General features: G+C 38.2%; 1 protein-coding gene across 13 annotated transcripts in view; it reads left to right on the top strand.

Annotated features, from left to right (window-relative positions):
* LOC129719471 (lysophospholipid acyltransferase 6) overlaps window positions 1-23860 on the top strand; it is a 114633-nt gene that overhangs the window by 56310 nt on the left and 34463 nt on the right. The gene's annotated exons all lie outside the window — the stretch shown is intronic.

Genomic DNA, 23860 nt, shown 5'->3' with positions numbered 1-23860 from the left:
TTGTGAGTTATGACATTTTTCGGCTGTTTATGACATTTTCAATATTTTTTTCCATTTTTGACAATGTTAGCATTTATTGAAAGAAGTAGTGTTCGACAAAGGAAAATGAAAATTTAATCGCAAAGTGTATTTGTCACCATTTTTGTCATTTTGCTCATTTCTGTCTATTGTAGCGCTATCCCAGAGGTAGTACCATTCAAATCACACAGTGTTCATCTACCTACTATCAATATCAAACGACCATTTTGAGTACGTCAATTAGAAGAATAACAATCATAGACGCAAAAAACATGACCGACAATCTTAAGAACGTTCAATTAGGAAAAAAAATTTTAGATGCAACTATACAAGATCACCTTCGAAGATAATGGTCAGAGAGCGATGAACACCTTATGAAGTAAAACTTTAAAACCTCGGAAAAATGACTATTGGATTAAAACTACACCTGTTCTGTACAAGTGCTTACTTTCGATTACCTTTATTAGAATAGAAAAATCAAATCGACACCGGCGTAAACTGCTTACTGAGGCGGTATCCATTAATTACGTAACGTTCATAGGGTGGAGGGGGGTATCCTTGAGCGTTACGAATTGTTACACAGGGGTGGGGGGGAGGTAAGTTCAGCGTTACGTAACGAAAAATCTCTGGAGAGACTCTTCAAAAACAAGCCTTTTTATTGAAGAAATCCTTCTGCAGCGTTACGTAATTTTCATGGGGGGGGGGGGGGGGGGTAGATGTTGACGTTACGTTTCGTTACATTCGGAGGGTGGGTGTCCAAAAATTGGGTTTTTTGCGTTACGTAATTTATGGATGTCGCCTAAGTGTATTCCCTACTTGACCTACTTCCTACTGTTCATGCCGGCTTAAAACAATTGCTTGGGCTGCAACGCTCTATAGCGCTGTATTTCTCTGAAGATATGTATTTTAACTGATTGGAACTGTCTCTAATTCGTCTAATTATTTCATAAAATTTTCTCCAACACTTAGCATCGACTATCTCGAAGGCCAATTCCGCCAGTTCACCTTCCTTTTGTCGGGTTCATACTGCTGCTTCACTCGTCTTGCTGTTCTTCGCCTTGACAGCGTGACCACTTGGTTAGCGCTGAATCTTCGGAGTATCGTGCGAACATTCTTCTCAGATGTCCTCCTCACTCAATTCGTCGTAGGCATCCGTAGAGATTTGGGCACCAATCAAAAATGGCGTGAGTTCGGATCCCACCGCTGGCACCATGTGTAGCGCTATCTCAGAGATAGCAGCATTGAAATAACCAATCTGGAATACAGTCCAGTTTTTTACGCAGATTTTCGAATTAACACTGATTGGGCACCAAAAACGTGGAAGTGTTATTCAATGAACACTTCCACGTTTTTGGTGCCCAATCAGTGTTAATTCGAAAATCTGCGTAAAAAACTGGACTGTATTCCAGATTGAGTATTTATTGAATAAAACATTTGGTAAAAAAAACTCCGCTTTCCAAAAAATCTGGAATGGCCGTAAAAGAGGACAATTTTAAATACTGGTCGTAGAGCGTCTTGGGTTTTTCCCAAATCATTTTTGGGCGGTTCACTTTACGCAGATTTTTGGATTACGGCGTTTTTTACACGGATTTTCGAATTACCGTATCACCTGCTTAAGAAAACCTGATTGGACGTTCAATTAGAATAGAATATAATTCAATGCTGATCTCAAATTTTATTCCTCTATATTTTTAAACAATAATTCATACGATTTCTACTTTATCCCTACACAAATTTCCTCTATCTCTTGTCGTTATTAGGGTATATCTTCAAAAAAAAAAAATTAAAATTTTAGATCTTTTCGCTTTTGAGACACCTAAATCACCTAAATCTGGCTCTGCTTGAATCATAAATGAACAAAAAAAAAGACAAGAAAGTAATAAAAATGACCCTAAACGGACATAACAGTAACAAAAGAGAACAACTAGAAAAAAATCAATTTTTTTTTCTCAGTTTCATATTTGCTACGTAGGTTGGCTTTACCCTCTCCCTGCGTCACATTTCGATATAAAACTGCAAACCCCTCTTTCTTTTTTGGAAGTTACCTTACTGTTGTAGTTTTTGTTTATTTGTTCATTTTTGAAAATTGCAGTGGCATCCCTTAACCTTCTAGTTCCCGGTGGCGCCTTTAGACGGTCTTCAGTTACACCTCTAAAAAGCCTCAATCAATACTTAAAAAATTGTGAAAATGTTTTCGGGGGTCGATTTTTCACCTCGATCATTTCAAGCTGTTTTCCGGATAAATTAGTTGAAACATTTATCAGTGTGAAATCCCTCTCCCATCCAGGATAGGAAGGGGTGTCAAATCATCATAGAAACATTTTTTGTACTCGAAAATCCTCACATTCCAATTTTGGTTCCTTTTGCATAATTGATTCTAAAGTTACGAAAAAATTTCTGTTGCATTTATATGAGAGCCCTCCTTCTCTGGGGAGGAGGGAAAACATGTCTTGTTCCCTAAAACCTTTTTACGTCAAATTTGGTTTCATTTGCTTGATTAGTTATGCAGAAACTTGTGTTTCATTTATATGGGACTCAGTGCCGGACTTAGGCGCTGGGGGGCCCGGGGCAAATTTGTTTGTGAAGCCATCTATTCTTAAAACAATTAGAGGTAACGTTCTGGAAGGTGACGAGCAAAAAAAAGGTCGCCCCAGAACTAGGGAGGCCACTCGAATCGGGAGGCCCGGGGCATTTGCCCCCTTTGCCCCCCCCCCCCTCCCTCAAATCCGGGCCTGATGGGACTCCTCCTTCCAGGGAAGGAAGGGATGGTACCATGGTAATATTTCCTGTGCCCAAAAACTGCTGAAAGAGTACACTAAGGTCGCTTTTTATGCGTTTTTTATGCGGATTCCGGAATTTACGCTGTTTTTTTTACGCGGATTCCGGGTTTCCTTTTACTCGGAATGCAGAATTAACGCTGTTTTTTTTTTCTCTTTACGCGGATTCCGGAATTTACGCGGTTTTTTTACGCGGCACGTATCCCCCGCGTAAAAAGAGACTTTAGTGTACTTGCTTCCAAAAACTTTCACATGCTAAAATTGGTTCTATTTACTTGATCAGTTCTTGAGTTATGCAGAAATTTGTGTTTCATTTGTATGTAACCCCTTCCTTCAAGAAGAGAGAAGAGTGTCATACCAGCATGAAAATATTTCCTGCTCCCAAAAACTGCTACGTGCCAAACTCGATTCCATTTGTTTGATTAGTTCTTGAGTTATGTAGAAATGTGTGTGTGTCATTTGTATTGCAGCCCACCATTTCAAAAGAGGCAGGGAGCCTCAAACCAGCAGAATGAGCTTCTTCGGGCCTAGAAACCCTTACTTACAAATTTACATACCAATCCGCTGATTCATTCTTGGGTTAAATCGTGATTTGCGGACTCCAACTTATTATATAAATTTAACCTAGAATTCATAAAAGGTTATTAACATGGGCTCAGCATGTTTGAAGAACCTTTCCAAAAAAATGTCCAAGAGGCCAACTTTCCAAATGATTCCAAATTTATCTCAAATATAGCTGACAACGATTCTATAACCAAAACAGCTGTAGAATTTTCATTAGGTATAGGCCAATCCCTCTCGTTCGGCAGATGTCCATGTTTTTGGAAAAATATCGTGTCCGCGTGGACATTATCATTAATCCCCCTCTGTTCGTTTAACGTTTCTTCGTTTGCTTACGGAAAACTCCCTTGAAGTCTCTGAAGACGGACGCACTTCCGAGGCAGCTAGGGGCACCAAAATTCACACAAACGGTTAAAAAGCCAAACCCTCTCATTTTTTTCAGTTTAACTCTAGCGCCAATTTTTTCCATTGACCAGTGTTATCATTTTCTTACTTGGCGTTTAAAAAAAATCGATTACTTAACACGGGCCCCTTTTTTACTCATTTTTTCACTCATTTTCATTCTACACACAGTCAACAGCCAGCCCCATCCAGAATAGTGACAATTTTCACACAAAAAACATGCCGCACGTTCGGCGCATTCGAGAGATTTGCTGTTTTCAACCAATCCTGACCATGACATAGCAACATACAAGCTCCCAGAGCATTCGAAGTTCGAGTCACGAACTGCAAATGCGTCGTCTTCGGTTACCATATGCTACATGTTTTATGCATAAATCACAACGTGTTTTGTTTACTGCTGGCAATGCTAAAATAACAAACATTTGAAGCACCGTAAACAAAACTTTTCCTGAGCAAACTTACTAAGCAAAATTGAGATGTTGAGATTTCAACTAACCAACATCAGTTTCAATTTATAACGTCTGATTAAGCTGCAAATCTCTTTGACCTTTCGCATCTGGACCATAAACCTGCATATGTATGGTGTCATTTTAAACTAACAGAATGACCAGTACATTTTGCTGTCCTGCCAGTGCAAACCAAATGGCTTTCCACAACATACCGGGCGAGAAAAAGCCCACAAATAAACAAAATAGCCGAGCGGAAAAGTCAAACTGCGTAGCGGGATTAGAATCCTTCGTATTTCCTACGGCAGCAACCACATTCGAGCCGAGAAAAACTGTTGCTGCCGGTTGTGTACGTACATGAATGGATAGTGAAGGCGGCACAGAATGAAAGTCATTTGCTGCCATAAATGTCCACCCTGTGCTATCATGTCGTGCTAGCCGCCCCAGGCAGACACATTCAGACAGCAGCCCCTGTGGGGATGGCAAACCAAGGGGGTGGGGTAGGGTGGTAAGGAAGTGAAAGGAGAAATGACGACGGTAAAATTCTTCCGCTGCTGCCGCTCAAAGTGAACGGAGGAAATGCCCATGTCCCCCCAGAGAAGGAAGGAGGGGGGGGGGGGAGTCGGAAAAGCTACCATGCCAACAGCTAGTTACGACTGGTAGAGCAGAAATTATGAAACCAGCGTGGCAGCTTGCGATGATTCCCATCACCCCGGTGTGATGTTCCAATGAGAGTCGGTGCTTCCAGTTTAATGTAGGACAGCGTTTTATCCTTTCCGTTGTCTCTGGTGGTATTTTATTTCTTTTCCTCTCGTTGTTGCGTAGAAAGAAACGAAATTGGGCCCCCAATCGATGGTCCGTAAGTTGAATTGGTGGTTATTTCGTGAAACATATGGTAATATCTGACGAAGTACTGCTGTAGGGGAAACGCCCCAATCAGACCCTATTGTTGCTGTACTCACCACAGTTTCAGTAAAATCATTGATTCAAGGTGTCATGAATGGGAACGCTTCGAGTTCCCACAGATTTTCCACTTGACGGTACTGCATCGCAACGGCAGCGATACGAGCCCAGGTTGCCATTTAAAGTTTTTGCACGTTTTGCTCTCACTATGCTGCAGACCCTGTACACAACACCCACGCGGCAATGTTCGAGAGACAATATGCCACCATTAAAGAACAACGATCACGAAGGACCCTGAAATGGATGGGAGTTGAGCCAGTGTGATACGTACGTTAAGCTAATAATGGGGATAAATCTTGCGCTGTTTTTGTTCATTATTCATTGCCATTTCCTCTGCCGGTTGATATGCTTCGCGGAGTTATACAGAAGATGCTCATTCATGTGAAAATGTTCATTTACTGGTGAAATAAACGAGGACAGGCTCAAATTGATTTCTTCATCAGTGCTTGTGTGACTATGTTCAGTAGGGTGGGGAAAAGTGATCGATTTTCCAGAACCAAGTTTTTTTGGTTGCTTTTGGGGCTCCAAACAACCCCAAACTTACCGGAAGTCGATTGGTTTTGTCTCCGCTTGGCGCTTTCCATTTCAAATTTGTATGAAAATTTATATGGGAAAACCTACTTTTTTGCGTTTACCTTTCTAGAGAGCTGAATAATGCTCTAATAATGCACTACATTATGTTAAAGTATAGTATTTCAGATGCCTTACAACTTTGCAGAGGACACTGAAGAGCTAGAGTGTCCCTAAGAAGAGCTATAACTGTTCAAAGTTGAGTATGTCGATTTAAATGCAGACAATCTTGTTTTTTGCCAACATTACCAATGTATCAGCGTCAGTAGGATTTCCATCAGAAGTAACCTGTCGTTACGAGTTTGTACACTCAACTGGATCAAGCAAACAAATTTAGGTCAATATTCTAGGCGTAGAAAGAATTTACAACGTGTTTCAGAGGTTACTTCTGATGGAAATCCTACTGACGCTGACGCTGATAGTGTTGGAAGAAAAAATGATTTGCAACATAAATTTCGACATACTCAACTTTAAACAGCTCTAGCGTTTTTTTGGTACACCCTAGCTCTTTAGTGTATTCGGCCAAGTTGATAGGCATCAAAAAACCTACCATTTGAAGTTATGAAACCTATGGTTTTAGCCATTTTGAGCTCTTCAGAATGGAAAATGCAAAAAAGTTGGTTTTTCCATGCAAATCTCCATATAAATTTGAAATGCAATGCGCCAAGCGGAGACAAAACCAATCGACTCCCGATAAATTTAGGATTGTTTGGGGCCCCAAATAGAACAAAAAAAACATGGTTCTGGCTTTCTGCTATCAAGTATCGTTTTTTCCATATAACGATTCCCCACCCTAATGTTCAGTGACACGAAACACTTTGTGACGTGAAGACATACAACTAATACAACTTTTGGGAAAGTACAACTTTAGAGTACTAACGTTTCGGCGCTGCGAAGGTTAGCATTTAAAAATAGGGTACACTCATAACACAATTTTGAACCAATAAAAAAGTTTCGAATGATACTATAAAATTCTTCCGCAAAGGGTTGCAAACAGCGAGACGCACTATTGTTACAACCTCCCAGGACCTTTAACCTTCCGCTGAACCCTATTGCGTGCACACCCTAGTCAAGGCCAATTATGCTACCCCCAGCCCTATCCACCGTTAAACCACTGAAACACGCAAACCCTAACATGCTAACATCGTATAATTTGTACCCTAATTTGGAAACAATCGGACACCATCGAACATAAGACTAGTTGAATCTTCTACGGCGGCGTCTACAGTAGCGTACACACAGAATGCTCTATATATAGCCAGCGCAAAAATAGCCAATGGAGGCAAACATAGGGAACGAAATCGGCCCCATCAAGGCCAAATGGAAAAAATACGCACGTTTTGCTTGCACATCATCGTACCTTGTCGGCACCAACAGCAGTCACCCCCCTGCAAACCGGAAGACATACTTTCGCCATGTCGACCAGGATCCGTTGCTGTCTACGGTGCGATGACGCGAATGTCCTTTTTCACGATATTGCGATTTGTCACGCACAACCCACCACTCGACTGCTTCCTACCGTCGATCGCTGAGCTTTCTACGTTTATTCATTGCAAATGAGAGGCTCGCTGTGACTTAGAGGAAAGGGTTTTCAGTATTTAATTCAAAATGGATAGTTAGAATGGATTCTCTTGGGTGTGGAACAGTTTGTTCAAAATTGATTGGAAATAAAACTCGTGCAAAATTCCCCTATTCCCTAGCCCTGTTGTGTATAGATTAGCAATTAAATGGATATAAGCAATGCGATCCTTTGTTTTGCCAACAAAGAAGTTGACTCTGACGAACGAAAAACTGGGCTAACAAAGCAAACTTTGTCCAGGTGAATTTATAGCTTTTTGAAATCCAATCCACAGCACGAAGCTTGTGAGTTTGAACACAAACAAAGAACAACGAATGAATAGTTAATGATATTCCACACCGTTAGTTCATCCTTTTTTTTTTTGGATGGCATTTCAAGATCCGAAGCTATTGCATGAGCTGAATTAATAAATTTAGAAACGATGCTTTGTTCTGTTCGTTCAGCTAAGAGCAGCTTGTTTCGATTATTTTTGAGGGTATAATTTTGACTGGATTGAGTTTTATGCGAGTGTCATTAGCGACAGGTGGTGACGGTTTACTCTCCTGGGCTATTCTACGTTCTCGAGCGTTTTTAACATGAGCAACTTTTCACTCCAAAAACGATCAGAAACCTGTTAGAATAGTCAAATACCAATCAAATGCTCTTGTACAAATTTTAAAGTTGGAACAATTAAAAGTACAGTAGCTTGCATACATATTTTATTTCTGTATATGTCACAAAACTGAAAGAAACAATAATCAAAGTTATGTTTTTAATCGTTTCTACAGTTATACCGTTGTTTTTAAGCCGAAAATCCATTTTCAAAAATGGTCTAAAATTTTCTTTTTTCTGATTTCTTATACCATTCTACTAAGACACTCAGTAAAATATTTCTAAACCCAAAATGTATTTTTTTTTGTATTTAACTCTTGTACAATGCAACTATCTACACAAAACGTTGTTCTAAAGAAGCATTGGGGCCTACAAAACACACGTTTTTGTCGTTTTTGTCACCTAGAGAACTTTTTCTAACAAAGATATAGCATATTTTAGCTTATTTTTTCGATAACTACAAGAACGTATAGAGTGAAAAGTAAGTGGATGAGGACAAATGAAACTCATAAATGTTTGTAGTATTAGCCAAAGTTTAAGTATAGACATCATGATTCCACTTGCTCTTTTTCACTCTATACGTTCTTAAAGGTATCGAAAAAATAAGTTAAAATATGCTACTACTTCGTAAGGAAAAGCTCTGAAAATATTGATCCTCGACAAAAACACGTGTTTTTATACGCGAATGCTTTTTTAGAACAATGTTTTCTTGTGAAATGCAACTAAAAGTTAAGTACAATAAACAAAATTTTAGGTAACTTTCATATAAAATGCTCTGTAACACTGTACCCAATAAAGATAGAAATTTTGTTTATTTAGAAAAGTTTCATGTTTTACATGTTCTGAAACTTCGCTAAAAAACTATTCCTTTATCTCTTAACAAAAAAGTAAGTATTTTTAATACATGAAAACCTTCAGTAAAATATGCTCGCCGTACTCAAATATTGATGGATTGGGACAAATTGAACCTGCAACATTTTGTAGTACTTGAACTAAACTTTGAGGAAAAGTATTAGCATTATGGTTCCACTTGCCCCTTTTATTTTGTACGTTATTAAAATTATTGAAGAAAAAAATAATTTGAATATGCTATAACTTTGCAAGAAAAAGTCCTGGAGATATGTGGTGTTTGGCAAAAATATGTATTTTGTATGTCCCAACAATTCTTTCAAACAACGTTCTCTTGTAAAATGCAACCAACGAAAGTTAAGCACAAAAAACTAAATTTTGAGTAACTTGCATATAATATACTTTATAACTTAGTATCCAATGAAGATGGGATTTTATTTGTTAAGTAATGTTTCATATTTTTAAATTTTCAACAACTTTTTCAAATAAACAACTCCTCTCCAGATTTTTATTCTCACTCACTTTTCTCAGAGATGGCTGGACCGATTTTCATGAAATTAATTGCAAATGAAAGGTCTCATTTTCTCATAAGGCCCTTTTAAATTTCATTGTAATCGGATTTTTGGTTTAGAGGCTTTGTATCAAAATGTAAAAATCATGAAACATCATTATCTCGAAAACTACACAATCTATTTGAACAAATTTGATTTGAAATGAACGAGCTACCTAAAATACTCTTAACTTTTGAATTTCATAAAGATTGAACTTGTGGTTCAAAAGTTATGACAAGAAACGTGTTTTGAAGACTACTTAATCTCACTCATGTTTCTCAGAGATGGCTGAACCGATTTTCATAAAATCAGTGTCAAATGGAAGGTCTAGTTGCCCCATAAGACCCCATTGATTTGTTTTGCAATCAGACTATTACTTTGCCTGTTATGTTTAAAAATGTGAAATCCAGCTTTGAAAAGGAACATATTTCGAAGACTACTTGAACTCACTCACTTTTCTCAGAGATGGCTGACCCGATTTCCACAAAATTAGTGTCAACTAATAAGTCTAGCTGCCTCGTAACACCCTATCGAATTTTACTGTAATCGGACTGTAACTTCGTCTGTAAAGTACCAAAATGTGAAAATCACGAAACTTCATTATCTCAGAAACTACACAACCGATTTGATCAATATTATTATCAGATGAGCGGGCTAGTTAAGGGTTAACTGATGAATTATGATTGAACACGTGGTTTCAAAGTTTCGCTGCCCTATACGTTCCCATTTCATTTGATTATAATTCAACTTAAGCCACCGTTATGTATTAAATTGTTAATAAAACAACGAAAGTCTATTATTTCAAAGATTACATGACTTATTTGAACACAACTAGTGTCATACGAACGAGTCATCTCACAAACTTACAAATAACAAACTTCATAACAATTTTATATGTGGCTCAAAAGTTATGGAAAGAAAAGGAATTCAAAGGCTATTTGAAACTATACCTGCTTTGATTGATATATGTGGTCTCCACATAATTTAAATGTGGTTTTGTACTATTTGAACGTTCCAAATTCATTGATTCCTTGCGATGTGTTTAAAGTCTGCAAATGCACGACGAATCGGCCATAGGATATGATCAAAGTCAAAAGACAAATCGTTTGAAATGATTGGTTTAATCGAAATGACAACATCCTCGACTTTTGGCTTCTGGCCCTAATTCTGAGTATATTCATATTGAGTGGTATTCTGTCATTTTCAGCAAATTTTCTGGCATCAATCTGACACCGGAAATACTCATATTGGGAGGTATTTAGTTATTTTGGTTGTTTTCCACAAACTAAAAGTGGTCTTTAAATTCAAAATAGTGTCAAGGGTCAATGTTTGGTTTCTATGCATCATCTCGATTACGAAAATATCCATGTTGAGTATTATTTGGTCATCTTCGACTGTTTCCTATAAGTTGCCATTTAGCGATTCAAAATGGTGCCTGAGGTCAATTGTTAGCTCATTGCATCATTCTGGTTCCAGAGATACTCATATTGGATGGTATTTGGTTATTTTAGGCTGTTTTTCACAAACCGGAAGTCGCCATCTTGGATTTCAAAATGGTATTCAAGGTAATTTCTGGCCTCTGAGCGTCATTCTGGTTAAAGAAACACCCATATTGGGCGTAATTCGATCATTTTACGCTGTTTCCCAGGAACCGGAAGTCGCCAACCTAGAATCCAAAATAGAGTCTTTGGTCGATTTCAGCTGCTGTGTATCATTCTAGATTCGGAGATACTCACGTTAGACGGAAATCGGCCATTTTTGGCTGTTTTCCAGAAACCACAAGTTGCCATCCTACAATTCATAATGGTGTCTGAAGTCGATTCCGAAAATACCCATATTGGGTGGTGTTTGATCGTTTGCCGCTGTTTTTCCGAAACCGGAAGTCGCCATCTTAGAATTCAAAATGGTATCTGTGGTCGAATTTAGCTCCTGTGTATCTTTCTCTATCCGGATATTATTATATTGGGTGGAAATCGTTTATTTTTGGCTGTTTTCCAGAAACCGGAAGTTGCTATCTCACAATCCAAAATGTTGCCTGAGGTCGATTATGGAACATATTTGTTACCACTAAAAACATTTACCTGCCAAATATGGTTCCATTTAGTTGATTAGTTTGCGAGATGTGCAGAAATTTGTGCAGAAACATGTGCTTCCATAAGAGGGAGGGGCTTCGAACTATTATGGACATATGTATTACCCTTTGAAGTATCCACATGTCAAATTCGGTTTCATTTGCTTGATTTGTTCTTGAGTTGTGCAGAAATGTATGTTTCATTTGTATTGGACCCCTCCTTTCCGGAAGAGGGAGGGGTTTCAAACTATCATAGGAACCTTTATCGGGACCAAAAACCCCTACATAAAAATTTTCACGTCGATCGGTTCGGTAGTTTTCGAGCCTATATGGATCAAACAGACAGACAGACCGGACTGCATTTTTATATGTATAGATTACAACATCAATATTTTAGAACCTAAAGAGTGAATATACATTTATTGGATTGAAGCGTTCATGTGAATCTATTTTTACAAATAAAAGTTTGAATGAGAAAGACTGGGTCTGACCGCTAGGTGGATTAATTTAGGTTTTATTTTTAATACAGTACACTTTTCGTAACAATTTAAGTTTATGGGGGTCGATCATACAAACAATTGTTCCGAAGACACTATTGAGCTGGGATGAAAGTGAAAAGCGCCATGGAATCAAGTTTCCTTTTTTGCCTTTTTAGACCACTGTGCACTGGAATAGAGCAGAGTCTTGAATGACAAAGTAATGTCGTACAAACCGTACCTCATATTCGGAAACACTTTTATACACATTTTCATCTCAATTTTTCAATGGTTTACTACATGCAATGAACATTGATATCTCATATCTCATATCTCCCTCCCCTCCTTGACTACGCCACTGAAATACAGAAAAATAGAAACATACTTGAGAACCCACCTATACAAATTGGCACAGTAATCAAGTTAGGTGTTAAGGAGGTTTATAAATATCAAATTTGCCCTCGACTGCCCCTTCAAATTCAAAGTCGTTCAAATACATCAACCAAATTTAATTTGATGATCGGTTAAGCGGTTTTAACATTTTTGAATGGTGACATCGCTAATCCCCCTCTGCATCCTTATGCCTATGCCTCCTCCCCTATGCCGTACAAATTTCCATGGTAATCGGTTCAGTAGTTTTTGAGTCTAAAGGAAACAGACAGTTAGATATTCGCATTGATTGATATAAAAGATAGAGTGAAACGGCAGAAGGAAAGTTCTGATTCTTGAAACATTTTCCATAGTCCAGAAACCATGTTCAAGCGTAATCTGCTACAAATCGTTGCGTTTAATTGAATCGTACGCCGCTTTGCAGCCTATAAACAGATAACACGTCTGCAAGTTGTGTTCTCAAAATTCTGTCTGAAGGTGAACAACTGGTACGTTACAGACAGCGTTGCCACAAAGTTTTGAATGAAATCTGGCTAAACGAAAATAAAAAGTCTGGCAAAAATCTGTCACTCATTTTTGGATAAAATTCATGGCAGAATTAAAAGTGATGACCTTTTTTTTTGCTCTCGCCGGGTGTAGGTAGGTAAAGGCCAGGCTCGGCCCATCTCGCAGTAATGACCTTTTTGCGAGACGACGCGGATGAAATCTGGCAAATATCTGGCTCATTTACAAATATCTGGCAGATTCTGAGGTTTATCTGTTTGTCTGGCGCGCCAACAGAATTCTGGCAAAATCCAGATTTATCTGGCACAATGGCAACGCTGGTTACAGATCATCCTGCTCGAAAAATGCGCTGAAATTTAGGCGACATCCATTAAGTACGTCACGCAACTATTGATTAAATTTTACTCACCCTTCGCTCCCTTGTCACATTTTATCACACATTTACGAGCCCCCCAGGAGAAGTACGTCACGTCACAGCAACTCCCTTCCTCTATTAAAAAATTAAACCGTAAATATCCTGCCCTCAATTGCCTGCCAGTAGGTCTCGAGGTTTCAATACCGACCTAACAAATCAGTCGTTGTAAGGGGCCGTTCAATAATTACGTAAGCAAATAGGGGGAGGAGGGGGAGTGTGCTATTTTCTTACGCTATCTTACAGGGGATGGAGGGAGGTGAATTGATTATCTTACGTAAGAAAAACATTGTTGATGGAACTATTCAAAAAACCATGTTGATGAAAGTATGGACAGTAAAATTCATAAAAAGAAAATTACGGAAGGAATATTAACTCGAATTAAGAACAAAAGAGGAAACGAAGTATTGTGCTTGCTTCAGAATGATAAAACTATAATAAAAATCTATATATAGTATATATAGTAAGATCTTACTAGGGGGAGGGGGGGTATCAAAAAATCTTACGATGTCTTACAAGGGGGGAGGGGGCTATAAAAAATGGAAAAATATGCTTACGTAATTATTGAACGGCCCCTAAGTTGGAATCTAGCGCTAGCCCCGCAATTGTCCTGTACGTTAACACAGTTAGCTGCGAAGTTTGTATACATATGGTCAAATTACGATTCGAAGTGCTTTACCTAATGTCCCAAGAAAAATTAACAAAAAAAGGAAAATAACATCTTCGATATGTTTCAATGGACGCTTCTTTTATATCCATGTAATTTGTATGCATCAACTCGAGCTCGTTGTTGCAAATTCCGCAAATTTTCCCGGAAACAGATTTTTTCGTTTTTTCGGTACAGATTCTGTACTGTACAGTTTTTGTGAAAAAGTACGGATAAGTACAGATTTTTCAAATGGCTAGAAAAGATTAGACTAAACTTTGTAACAGACTTAGTAACGATACAACCCAAGTAACAAAAATGGTTTTATCAATGTTTTGTAGCGCTGTTTTGGCTTTTGATAAACTTGAACAAACGTCGTTGAAGTTGTTTTTCACAGGTTTACAAAGGTATGCTCCAATGGAACAAATTTTTATTGTAAATAGTGCAAATGAATAGGATTTTTGCAGCTACCAGTACAAATGAAAAGGTGACATCACTGCGTCAGACCCATTTGGGGAATCAGGACTTTCTGCTGATGCCTTAAAGCAACCAGTTTCAGAAGAATTTTCTTTGCTTTTATTGTTTCTGGCCAACTAGTTTTATTTAGATAATTAATCAAAAGGTTGTGAATAAAAAGGAGGTAAACTAAATAATTTTTCCAGTAAATTTTTTATTTTTAAATATTTTTCATGTGACGTCACACAACGTTATAAGCCCCCCCCCCCCACAAATCGTCACAATTTTATTAAACCCCTCTCCATCCTATATGCGTGACGTACTGTATGGATACCGCCTTACCAACAAAGACTACTTGAAACGGCATCAGTCTTCGGAACAGGACGCTAGCGAGAATTTTATATGCGAATTTGGAGAGGGTTTGGCCTCGATAGTTGCTACAGTCGAGTCTGTGTCCCTTTCTATAGATAGGGCGTTCGGCGGGTAAGCCGTCCTTTTCTGCGACTTTATGGCTGTTCAGCTTTTTGTAATCTTTTTGCATCTTGTCCAAGGCTGGCGGGTCGGTTTTCGGTTCCTCTCAACGACCACTTCGAAGTGTTGTTCCTGCGAGTAAGTGACATGTTTTTTGTTTATTCGTGCTTGTGCGTATGCTGCCCCTCCTCTTGTGCTTACTGCTCTACTTTACCAAGCATTGCTCCTCCTGCCAATATCAGCAATTATAATTTTCTGGAGAACGTTGCCAGGGTAAATCCATCAATATCTACAAAAAGGCAAAAAAAACTGGAAAAATCTGGCAGTCCTTTCGTGGGACAACAGGTAATTTTCCGGATAAAATTCTTGAGGTACAGCGGAAGCCCTGAAGGGGAGAAAAAAGAAAATTGAATTTGGAAAAAATCTGGATTATTTATGAAAAATCTGGAAAATTGAACATCAAATGGATATGTGCTCAAAAATCTGGATAAATCGATAAATTTGGACATCTGGTAACGCTGATTGTGGCACTTTGTGTGTGTGTGTGTGTGTGTGTGTGTGTGTGTGTGTGTGTGTGTTTGTGTGTTGTTAAATTCTGCATGAAGAAAGGGTACGTCGGGCGCCTTTGAAAAAACTCATGCTTAAGTCCGTTACCATTGAGTGGCCTCATTCTACTAAGATTCGAACCCGTGACCACTCGCTTTTCAAATTTTCAAAGCGGACTCTAACCTTGTGACTACGCAGTGAAAGAAATACTACAAGGTATACAGCCCTAGGTGTTGTATGAAATGATGACGTAGGACTAAATGTATATATAATATGCTGCGCTAAACTGTTCATAGGCAACACTACCGTTTATTTTTGCTGGTCGTTATTGCATGAATACCACAAAAGATCAAAATAATGGATCGCAGTGCTCCAAATCTTACAAAAAAAAAACGATGCATCAATACATGAAAATTTTACACTAGTAGTAGTTGCGAAAATTCTCATAACTCTTATCTTCAAGCATCTATACTTCTGAAAAGAACGAAATCAAAACACTTTGTTGAATCAAAATATGTAGGCAGTGGAATTTATTTCGTCCATGTTATTGTTATCTGTGCTCGGGAAGCAAGCCAATAACGAAGGAAATGTATGGGAAAGCTTGACCTTGGAACTTTTCACCTTTTTCCACCATTAAGCAGTAAAGCAACAATGTTGAACATCATATTAAAAAATTGTTACACATTTTATCTATCCACCGACACATACTAATGAAATGACTAAGATGCATTAAGTCGTTCGCTTGCTATAATCGTTTGAAATCTGACGCAACATTTGCCAGTTTCATTTTTAATTTCACAAAGTGGAATCTAGTATAGAAAACAAAGACGTAGTCCTACGTCAAAAAAAATCCTTATTTATTGATTTTATTCTGAGTTTCTATAATGCACGAAAAATCCAAGCTTTTAGGAACTGATCCTCTCCCCTTCCATAAGGGAGATGTATCCCAAGGTTGGTGGAAATCGGTTCAGGCGTTCTAGAGTTATGGTGCAACATACATACTAATTTCGACCTTCATGAGAATTGTAAATTATAACCTCCAATTTGAATGATCGAAATTTCACGTCATTTCAATGGCACTCAATTCTGTCTGATTGTTGGTCTTCTTAATATCACATTTTATTTTATGCTATATTTTATTTTATATCATTTTTTTTCATTTTATCATTTTTTTCTGTATCATAGACCGACAATAAACAACATAAATTTTCGTAGTTTATAGGTATACATGTATCCCTATCCACGCGGAGAGTAATCACCTTGAGAAGTGACCTTCAAACTCTTATTACTCAGCAAACATTTGCACAAACTGCACAAACTCTATTGCATATTGAAGATCGATCTGTTCTCTAACCGTTTTAATTAGTTTCATTGTTGAAATTTTCAAGTATAGCTATTGAACTGCAATCAAAGTTTAGATGTCAGGTGGAGCCATATCCCGGTCAGAAGAGCATAACTAAAAAATTACAAAATTCTATCAACACGAGATACAAAAAACAAATTTTGATACGATTTTGTATTTTCCCATATGCTTTTGATAACAAAATTGAATCTGAATGAGTTATGATAACAAATTCTGAAATGAAGTTGTTCTGAAACAAGTCTAACAGATTTTTCGTCTCTATCAAAACCTGTTATTTCTAACAATGGTTGTTATTATACTGTTCTATATGCTATCACATTTCGTTAAAGAGCTGATACGTTAGTAACAAAACTTGATATGGGTTTGATACTATTGGAATCATTTTTGTTACAATTTCTGTTATTTTACACCTAACAGGATCAAATTGAAAACACAACCTGAAAGGTTTTCTCATAACACACTAACAGCTTCTGTTACAATTTTGTTTTGCCCTTCTGATCGGGATAGCATCACCCGCGGGGAATGGGTTGAAGATTGTTATTACAAAAAAGTATGTATGAAGTTGAACGGCGTACAACGTAATTTGAGCTCATCTTGTCGTAGAACAACATTTTTTTAAATTTTCTCGTAAAATAAGAAAAAAAATTTCCAAATGACCTGATGATACAAAAAAAAACTATTAAAGTTATTGTAAAACCCGCGCTTTGAGTATGTAACAACTAAGCTTGAATAAATTTTGTTTCATTATAATTAGTGCTGGGACTTTTAACCGGATATATTCGTGATCCGGGTATCCGAAGCTCGGATCACGGATGTGTAAACGAATATTATTTGGATGTCCGGATATCCGGATACGGATAATCGAATAGTCGGATATCCGGATATACTATCCGGATATCCGGATTTTTTTTTCTGTCTTTTAGGCCCTTTCGAATGAAATGTAACGCGAAAAATGGCTTTTTCCACAATCCCCCATCCCCTCGTAAGTAATTATTTACATAATTCTCACTAAACTATGTGCGGATACAATATCCGGATATCCGACTATCCGAAAATCCGGATATCCTGATATCCGGATGATCCGGATTTTGGATATTTGTCGGATATCCGAGGTCGGATATCCGGATATTTTAATCCGGATAGTCTCAGCACTAATTATAATAAAAAATTGAGAGACGTCTATTGAAAAAATGGTGATTTGATAAAACCGGATTTGAAGATTTTTTAGTGCGTACTAAATTGAAGAGAAGACTTTAACGGAACCGGCAAGAAGAGCATAAATAGATTGCCTAAAGCCTCTGTTTGTGTTTGTTCATGAAAATCTGTTTATGTCACATTACACATTACATGATGATAGGATAATATTATTAAATGATTAGCTACATATATTAATGTGTTCTATTGCTGTATTGCCATCAAAATTCGAAATACTCGAGGAACTTTGTGTAACTGGTTACTTGTTATTTGTTTGACAAAACTGCTCAGCAAACCATTATTATAACCATGTCATCGGCAAAACTCACAACTTTCAAACCTTTTATCCCCAAGCTTCTCAGAAGATCGTCAGAAAAGCAGAGCGGTTCGATCTAACGTGCAAGCCTTACAAGACCCAAATCAGTTTACTTTCCACACCGAAAACCTTTCATAATCTCTGCAGTAAAAACTGCTTCACGCAAGCGAAGTGAAGCCAACAAAAAATAAAAAATAAATCATTACGACCAAATCAAACCATAAAAGCGAAAAACGGCTCGTACCCTTCCCGTCGTTATTAACTGGCACAACTTTTTTCGATAGGTATACTTTTTCCACAAAGCCGTAGTACTAAATTCAATAACGATGGTGTGGGACCATAACCGCAGTTATTACTAGAGGGTAACCTTCCGGGAATATTTTTGTCCGCTCGGCACTTGTCGCTGTTTCAGTTCCGGTACAAGCAAATGTGGGAGGCTGCACCATGTTTCAGTATCTATCACGATCAATTTTTGGTTCAACAGACCGCAGTACCCTGATGACTGCGCATACAAACCAAAGCATAACCGCACACTCGGTGAAGTACCATGCGTTTACTCGATTTATGTCCGCATCAAACCGCATCCTCTGGTTAATGGTTGGGAAAAGTGTGACGCACAAACAACTCTTTACTTCGTCCCATGTGAGTGACTTTCAATTGCAAGCTAGCACGCAATCAACAATTTTCCGAAACCCTTCAGCATGATGTTATACTTTCGCCCAGTGTCTAGTATCTAATAAATGCGTACGTCATTGCCATTCATGAACGGGCAGACGAAGAACTCTGAAAACGAAACGAAGAAGCAGGAAATAACCCTTTAACCACAAAGTAATCAACCCAATTAAGTTGACATAATTAATAGCCTAAAGTGTACCCAATTTAACATAAAAGGTGTACCCGGCCGGTAAGCGGAGAAGTGTAAGAAAACTCAAATCCCATCCATCAAGTTACTCGGTAGCATTCACTGGATAGAGGATTAAAACGTGGTTCCTACCGGCGCTGTCAAACCATTAGTGAATGATTATTATTCAACTGGGACCGATGTAGGTGTTTTACTTCATACTTAATGGTAGACGAAAGAAGTTTTACGGGTGAAATAATATTCGAGCTTTTCCTCTCAGCTGGAAATATTTGCGAAAGAACGTGTTATCAAGTATGGCACTTTGGTTTCATTCAAAATTTAGAGCGGTGACCCGTTTATTGACACTGACGACGAGGTTATAGGTGACGAAGTTCTCGGGAGTATCTTTGGCGCCACATGTTACGAACATTGAAGTTTGACAAATCAAATAGTTTAGCCGCACCTTTTTTGCGGACTAGACTTAATATTTATATTTATTTCAGAACTGTTAGCAAAATAAGTGTTTTTTCTGCGTTTTGAACTTCAGTTCAATCTCAAAAAATCCTTATAAAAAATTTCCTGACGCTATTAACTCTCGAATGAACTTACTCTTCTCGGTTAGCATTTCTTTGAAAAAATGAATCCGGCCAAGTCGTCTGTGAAAAACGCAAAAGAGCCACAATAATTGGCTTCCACGTTAATCAGATCCGTAACTGTAAGTAGGGTGAAGTTTCCGCTGTGTGTCGCTATAGAAATTTTATTTTCTATGCTCCAACTATTTCTTCCCAAAAGCTTGAAATCATGGCCGTGAAATGTTCGCAAATAATTTAGCAAAGTGTTCGTGAATGATAAATTATGGTCATGGAATGGAACTAAAGCAGCAAAAGCTCAATTCTAGAAGTTTATTCTCAACTCAACGACTCATAAGATTGCTATATTCTCCGTATCATGAAAAAAAAAACAGCAACTACACTTGCATAACTTAAACGACAGAAGCGCCACCATCAGCGGCAGCAAAAGCATCAGTTGGAGTGGCAATTTCCACTCTGCCATGTCTGCCGTCGTCGTCTTGCTGCACCAGCCGCTTCTGGCTGATAGACGAGAAAACATTATGCATCGCAGGGTGCACTTTTTGGACTGTATCTTGGTGCTCAGCTCAACTTCTCAAAAGACGCAATTTTCCATGCTTTTCTTGCAGTTGCACCACCGAAGCACAACTGTGGAAAATATGATTATCGCCATTTATCACCCAAGTGCAGTATCTAACAAAGCAACCTCGTGCACTCTCAAAAAAAAACGAGTCAACCGCAAATGTCTTTTTTGTGTGCTGGGAACGGATATCCAACCTTCTCTAGTTGACGACACAAGAACCAGCTCCTTGAACCTGCACTGTGGTTGTCGCTAATATGGATTGACTGCAGCCAATCGACATCCGGCTATCCATCCGGACGGTATGGGGTTGATAATATGAACTCAACCGGAAATTACTAACCTCTCTGGACTGCAGGAGATTGGAGGATTGCGCGCAAAAGGAATATCATCCACTTGATCCACTCTCCCGACCGACTCGAATGGTTGTGTACCATCGCAAAGTGTGGCGAATTGGTCGAAAATCATTCCTGTGCATCTTTACCTTACACCGGTGTCACTTCTGCTAAGCGATGCCAGACGACGCAATCATCTCCTATTAGCAGCTTCTCCCACGCGGTGGCACTCTAGCGAGCGGAGCGTCAGCAGTAATGAAAGATAATTCAACCAAGAGTTCCGAGCAGACTCAGGCGGAACGGATTGGAACGGAGACCTGCCATTGATTGAAATCACAATTGGATAAGCGTGGTAGAGAGTTTCTTAGCGAGGGAAAAAATGATTTCTTTCACGTCGCAATTTTCCATTCTCCGCACCGCCTCTGTAGGATGGTTGGCTATCTGTCTGCCAAGAGTAATTAAAAATAAATCTTGCATTGAACAGCATACTGATTTTGGTTGATAGAGTTTCGTGTCAGATCGCTTCTGACCGATGGCCGAGAGGCATCCGGTGGCAAACGAAACGGAGTCATTTAGTAAGACGTTTTCGCATCGTGTTCAAATCGTTCACCAGATTAAGGTTATTTCGATGAGAAATTGCTTTGCGTAAATTTAACCGATGGTGGGACCAAATAAATTTGAAATGTTTGGTTTTTGGTCATTCCATCACAAATGAATTATAAACAAAATCAAATCAGTTCATCCAATTAGCACAAAAATTAATCATTTTGAGACAATAAACAAAATTTTCAACCACACCAATTAATACTAGTAACATTATTAAAATTCTCCGCAGATAGAGAACCCCAGCATATGAAGCCTACCGTTATGCAAAAATTTATTGCTAATATGCGTCCTGCACAATATATCTAAACGAAACTAGCCCAGCAAAAACCGCAAAACCACTAACGCCACAGCTTTCGTGTGTGTGTGTTTGTGTGTGTACGCGAGTGTACACTTGTTTACGACTAAATGAAGATCATAACACGAGCAATGAGTGTTGCGATTTCATGCATGTTCTGGTTACAAACCACCCAACCATGCCTGGGTTATTCCATGCATGACATCTGTTGAACTTTTCGGTCACCGTTGGCGCCACCGTGATTCCTCCATCAGCTGCAACGGGTCCATGCTAGCTTAGGTTTTACTTTATTTTTTCCACTCCCGCAGGGAGCCGACATTCTTGTAAACTTTTTTTCTACTAAAAGGGTTTCTACCACAAGAATCCCGTTCAGATTATGAATTGTCCAGCAGTTTGGTAATTCCAGTAGCTATTTAAAGGTGCTAAAAATTAACAAGTTTGGGATCTAATGTGTACATCCAATCCAATTTCTCTATGCCGTATCCTAAACATGAACATTCTTTTTGGCATGTTTTTTCTCGGTAATTGGTATTCATGGATACACGGCTGCCACGAGACAGTTTCCAGTACCGGTACATTTTATTGTAGATCTATTATTTTGATTGCAATAACAATCACATTACATTTTTCTATATTTGCTCTTTTCAACTGCACATTTGGTCATGAAGGATATCTATATATCTATTTTTTGGTTTCCGATCTTCTTCAAGGTAGCTTGATATAGTTAGAGCTTCAATCTGGAAGCTTAACCTAGTTCTCGTTTTTTTTCTGCAAAGATGGTACTGCTATACCAAATTTGCTCTCTTACATACTAGAGATTCACGACCTTCAAAATTCCAGAGTTCAGTAGTGTTTGTCAAATTAGTCTAAACGAACTTTTTTGTGATAATCTCATGGTTTCAGTCTCTTTTTTTTTAAATTTCTCAGCTAAAGCCAAGGTTATCTCAGCCAAGGCTTGTGATTAGTACATTGAATATTCATTAACTCATTCTTCAGATACCGCCTTCGAACCGAAAGATTCGTTAGCGATTCGATTCGTTGCGAATGGATGTGATTAGGCTTCATATAATGGGATAGCAAGAAAGTATCATTTTTTGCTATGTTTTCTTTTTTTAACAGCGATGGGTGCGTTGGTTATAAAGCACTACACAGAAATAAAACAATGTGCTGCAAAGTGATATTATTCTTCGCCCGCATTTCTTCAATTCATCTTGTCGGCTGACAGCCCTGCTCCGAGATCAGACATCCATTAATGTTTAGCTGTTTAGCTAGAGACTTGGTCTCCATTTGAAAGCTAGTCTCCAAAAAGTCTCATTTTTTCACTAAATTTATCTAAAGTCTCTTATTTCACATAACAAAAGTAGAAGTTTATATCTAACACACGACCGCATTATTGACGTAGGACAACGAGGAAAATAAATCTTACACGTCCTTAATTGTTACTTGCCAAAGTCATTGGTTCCAATTTCATCCCCGCTTTATTAGTATTAGGTCTCATTGTAACGACATATTCAGCACATAACTTCCTCCTATCCCCTCACGGCAAACGGGAATGTTGGTATAGTTCATGTCTCGTTATGTAATAAATTGAGTTCCATCCTGTAGAGTAGAGGACAGACAGTGTACCAAAACTCGAGCTATCACCTACATTAAAGCACTTTTCTTGAAGCTTGTGAGCTGTGTTTTTGCATTTTGGCTAAAACGGCATATATCATAGAAAAGACCAGCTTCGTAAACGCAGAGGCGAGAATGACGGAACTTGAAAAAGTTGTATAGTTGTATGTGTTTCATAAGCATCATCTTTCGAAAGATTGTTTTGAGAACTGCTACCGACACTTCTGTTCCAGAAGTCAGATTGGAAATAAACGCACGCGAGTCGCATGTCTGAGCTGCTTTTATGCATGAAAAAAAAACCACCTCTTCAACGGAAACAGTTGGATGATTGATGAATCGACCAATCACGTAGTAGCGATGAAGATGCGAAGGGTAAAGGCAATATTCGGTACATTTCTGCGATATCTGGGTATGGGAAATGTGCACGTGGTTGGTTGGATGATAATAAATTTGAAATAAATTAGGAGTTTTTTTAAATAATAACTATTATATCATATTATGTCTCACTGCTGCTGCTAATCACGAATCTTATGAAATACTTTATCTTATATCAATCTTATAAAATACATGTTTTAAATGTTAATGTAACATATGTTCATATTTGTGTAAAACGTTTCACAAGATGTGAGAGAAATCTCAAAAATGTACCCTTACGGAAAGACGTAGTCCTACGTCAAAATAATTTTTCACCTAAAAGTCTTATCTATAGTGACCTTCAAAAGGCATTACTCAAAAATGTAACGTACTATTTTGAAGTTGACCAGAGATTCAGGACGTCAAAACGAATCGAAAGGTATACTCAAATCCTTTGGTGCAGTTTATATATACCCCTTTCCGACCGAGCCCACACAACTGTGTAGGTAAAAAT

This window comes from Wyeomyia smithii, chromosome 2 (genome assembly GCF_029784165.1).
Source record: "Wyeomyia smithii strain HCP4-BCI-WySm-NY-G18 chromosome 2, ASM2978416v1, whole genome shotgun sequence".
NCBI classification, from domain to species: domain Eukaryota; kingdom Metazoa; phylum Arthropoda; class Insecta; order Diptera; family Culicidae; genus Wyeomyia; species Wyeomyia smithii.
This window is presented reverse-complemented; position numbering and strand designations above follow the sequence as displayed.